This window comes from Glossina fuscipes, unplaced genomic scaffold, assembly GCF_014805625.2.
Source record: "Glossina fuscipes isolate IAEA_lab_2018 unplaced genomic scaffold, Yale_Gfus_2 28, whole genome shotgun sequence".
Classification (NCBI taxonomy): domain Eukaryota; kingdom Metazoa; phylum Arthropoda; class Insecta; order Diptera; family Glossinidae; genus Glossina; species Glossina fuscipes.
This window is the reverse complement of record NW_023998423.1, coordinates 2,593,241-2,598,041: the sequence shown is the minus strand read 5'-3', so window position 1 is coordinate 2,598,041 and position 4,801 is coordinate 2,593,241. Positions and strand designations below refer to the sequence as shown.

General features: G+C 34.2%; 1 non-coding gene across 1 annotated transcript; it reads right to left on the bottom strand.

Moving 5' to 3' along the window:
* Window positions 1–721: 721 nt before the first annotated feature.
* Trnay-gua lies at window positions 722–816 on the bottom strand. The gene is made up of 2 exons: window positions 780–816; window positions 722–757 (listed from the first exon to the last, which is right to left on the bottom strand). It is a non-coding gene; the product is annotated as a tRNA-Tyr (tRNA).
* Window positions 817–4,801: the final 3,985 nt, after the last annotated feature.

Here is a 4,801-nt window from a genome sequence, read left to right as displayed (position 1 = left end):
TTCGCTATTTGCCTAGACCTGTGTAATTGACATAGAATATGGAAAACATTAAAATATGGGCTAAGAATATCTCGGAAAAAATTCCTCTGAATTTTCTAGGGTTTGTAGTGCACATATCTTAAGAGTTTATAAGAGTAAACAAATGGCTTAGATTCCACGCTAGTGCATAAGACATATATACATATAAATGATTAGTAATTTTTATAACTTTTTACCAAGAAAAACCAATCTTTTATTTTCGGCTGGATCTTTAGGTTCGTACGCAAAGTATATCTAACTGAGTCTAAATCAGATGTACTTTCTCTCTTCTTTCGTTTTATATTAAAGGGTCCACCTTGAAACCTTTTCACATAAAAACTAATTAAATTTATGTTTCCAAAGTAATAAGAACTTCTTCCGAACTCAATTGCGTCTGAACTCATTACGTCAAAGCATATTGAATTTTACGATTTTTTATAAGAAATGTATAAAGATATTAATGACAACATGTGTTTTTTCACGAAAAGTATAGCATGACTTCAATGTCAAAAATTATTCTAATTAAAACTCAAACAAGCCCCTATGTCTTCTATACTATTATGTTTTCGCTTTTTTATCAATATATGGTGCGAGGTCAATAAAGGCGACTGCAAATCGTGTAAAAGAAAAAAAAAATTTTAGCAGCAGCGCTACATTCCAAAATCCTTCGAGCCGGATTTGACATCAGCGCTACATTTAAAAATCCTTCGAGCCGGATTTGAACCAGCGACCTATGGATTACTGTTTATTCTTATCAACCTCTACAGTCCACCGCTCTACCAACTGAGCTATCGAAGGCTTATGCTCACGTTAGCCAATACATCAGAAAATATTGCCTGACATACAAACTTGCAAAAGAAACAACAAACCAAACCCGATATGAAAAAGTTTTCATGTTAAACATAAAATTCAATTCAATTCAAAAAAAAAAAAACAAAATGCAATATTGGCAAATGTTTTATATTAAGCAAGATTTTCAAGTAAAAAAAAAAAAAAAAAGAAATCAAACAAAAAGCTTTTCTGGCAAAGTGTTGAAAAGTTGCAAACAAACAAAAAAGAGAAAAAAAAAACTTTTTATCCGTGTCATTCATCTAAAGCGATAATTCCGTCATATGCAGTGAGTAGAAAACAAAAAAAAAAAAAAACAAAAAAGAAAAAGTTTAAACACAAGACACAACAGCGAAATGTGTGTGTCAATGTTTATAAGTGCACATGAAAATAATATACGCATATATATATATATATATATATGTAACATATTGTATGTAATTGCAAGTCTGTCTGTCTGTCTGTTGTGTGCTTGTGAATATATTCGTACATATTTTTGTACTTTGCTTCATAAGTTATGCACTGACAACGAAAATCAAGCAAAAACTGTTTGAGAGGCAACTAAAAGCCATAACATGAGCCACTTTACTTACTAATGATTGAAATAAAGCGAAAAGAACGGCACCAACAACTATATCACAACTACACTGGCATGCAATAAAAAATTGCAAAAATATTACTAAATCTATATGTGTATATAAACATATCTATATATATATATATATATATATCTGTGTTTGTGCGTATATATAAAAATGTGTGCATACATATGTATATATATATATATATATATATATATATATATATATATATATATATCTATGTGTATCTACAATTTTGCACAATTCGAATACTATACGACCACAGACTGCGACGTGTACGAGTCAAAAACCGATTGAGTGTTCGTATCGCACACAAAGTGCACACATGACTAACTAACTGTGTTTGTACATATTTTGCTTATACAATATTTGGAGTATGACTGAGGCGCAGAATCGCTTTATAGGCATTTGCAAGTGTGTGTCGTGTTTGTTCTTGCTTTCGTTTTGGTTTTTTTGTTTTTTGTTTTTGTTTTTTTTTTTTTTTGCACTTTCCAACCCATTCCCTCAAATGTTTCTTCCTCATTCGCAACGGTTGTCGGTCGTCGCTGTTCGTTCCAATCTATTCCATCCGTCTACTATAAGTACTCACTCATTCACTACGTTTGTCTGGCGGTCGTTAAGAGCGACCGTCTGTTCGCCTGCTGGCTAGCGTGTTCGCTGGCTGGCTGGCTGGCTGGCTGGCTGGCTGGTTGGCTCTCTGTCTGCCTGGCTGGTTTGTGTATTTTATTTTGTGTTTTGCTTGCTCTGGCTGGTTGACTTACTATTTTTTTATTTTTTTAGCTTTCTTGTCGACATTCCAATAGATGCAGTAATGTCTCGTATAATTTATATACAAATGAAGGCTCCTGAATAATGAAAGCAAAAACAAAAAAAAAAAAAAAAGCATAAAAAACCTAAGCCAAAAAAAAGAAAAAAAAATGGTATTAGTATAGGAATTGCATTTACGTGTGTTTGTATCTGTGCATAATATTATTTCATTTTTCGTTTCGCTTTTCCTCCTGTTAGAGACATCTAAACTGTGGCGGCGAAAAAGAAAAAAACTAACGCGTTATACAGAAAGAATGATTTGTTGAAATCGCCATTCAGAGTCATGATGAGACAATAAATATAATCTATGCGGCTACAGTTTCAATGCTTAGATATGTACACATGTGTATATGTGTGTCTGACTAGGTAAACTTTGCCTATATACTTACGCTGGATATGGGTTTTAGTGCACCAACAACGAAAAATATGCTTTAAATACAATTCTATCCACTCAAGTAATAAATTAACAATTTTCCACTTGGGTTCTATGCAATGAAAACAAAAACTAAACGAGCTTTGTTTTTTACTTTATTTCTTTTATTAAATCTATTGTGACAACTTTTTTGCAGGTAAATTTTAATTTGCATTTGCGGTCACCATAGTGATACAGCGATGTTCATCGATGTGCAAACATATGTAGTAATGGATTAAAGGATATAAAGGTATTATGAAAATATTAAATTTTTCTCTTCAATAAATACAGAATATTAAAAAAGTGAGTCTTTTTAAACATATATTATTGAGAAAACAGTAAACAATTGTGGAATTTTTAATATGAATTTAAAAGGCATTTAAAATGACCCACTTTTATTAATTCACTTGGCACCATTTTTCTTCCCGGAAATATAATAATAAAGCGCCCTACAAACTTGAAAAGGTAGTGAATCCGCAGGAATTCTCCCCCTAGTGAATTTTCCCTCTAGAGGCAAAACGCTTAAAGGTGCTAAGCAGCATTTTTGTAAATGGCTTCGATGGCTGAGGAAGGTGAGCATTTTTGAAGAGATAGATTATTAATAAAGGACAAAGACCGACTATTCTTTAGATTTTTTCCACGCAGACTTTATTACCAGAAACCTTAGGAGCCTTAGGAGCAAAATTCAGAGAAGACTTGTGAAAGAATAGTTCTTTTAAACGACTTTCTAGATCCCTTGTGCACTAAAAGAAAACATATGCGCCCTTTGGATAGAGCCAAGGTCGATAACTCTCTAGCTTTCTTTCCTACTTACTTCGCTTCTAGCGATCGATAAGCAGTAACGACTCTAGCAAGATGCCAAATTTGCAAAAAAACAAGTAAAAACATTATAGTCGGCCACGTGCCTTCGTTAAATACCCAATGCTACCTATTTTTCGTTAAGTATAGTTATTCATACAGTGACTTGTCAAAGTAAAACCTTATATCGGGATGGACTAACAAAAATGGGCCAATTTGAGACATTTCCAATAGCATTCGTTTTAAGGCGAGTTCAAAAACTGCGAGCTGCAGCTTGAATGCAGAAATAGGTGGGCCGACATCAGGCACACAGACGGACGAACAGACAGGCAAGCTTAGATGGATTCAGATAGTGATTTTGAATCGATTGGTAAAATGAAAGTTGCCCCTAATTCTAGTCGTTCTGGGAGTTGCAGACAATTGAACAAACGTTATATACTTTGTACCATAAGTGGTATACCGCACGGTATACGACGGTAAAAAAAAAATGTTTTTGGAATTCCAGATTCTATCAGAGTTGTTAGCGTCTTTCTTGGAATGTATTAAAAGGTTAATAGGAATGATGCCCATATACCGAAACTACTTCACTTTTTCATCATTTCGTAGCGCATATATGACGATCACTTCACTTCCTCTTTGAGAATGTTTTTATGCGTTAATAGGCTTCGTATCCATATACAGAAACTTCTACATGTATAGTGAGATGTTGACGACTTCTCTGGCCCCTTTTTCAGTGCATATAAGAGAGATGTCTGAGCTAGGTTGTCATTAACTCTTCCCTTCTGGGCCTTTCGCAGTGTTAATGTGCCCTATGCGCATATTTAACGATCTCGTTACTCTCCTTTTTGGAACGTTTCGAAGCGTCTGAGGAAATCGTGCCCATGTACCGAAACTTCTGCATCTACATTGAAATTGTTAATCTTTTTCTTTTCTTTTCTTAAGTGCATATTTCATGCTTCAGGACGATACTTCAGCTGTTATCATCGATTCTTTTTGGCACTGCCAAGCATTATATGATAAGTATATGCTTACGGAACATTCCAAACGTGCAAATGACCTGACGACTGTAACTATATTTTCTGCCAGCCACAGAAACGAAGCCGTCAGCACTTTGACTTAAGGCCTCGTTTTGTCTCAGTTCAAACATAACACTTTGTTTACAGATACGAGGTGTGTTAAGAAAAGTTGATTGTTCAAATTTCGTGGCACTACGTACATTCAGTTTTCGAATTTATTTCTTTTCTTATGTTGGCGCGCATGTCCCCATCATATGTTCACATTATTAGTCATTTTGCATATTTAGATTGTTTTTGACAGAGGTTTTGGATTAGACCTT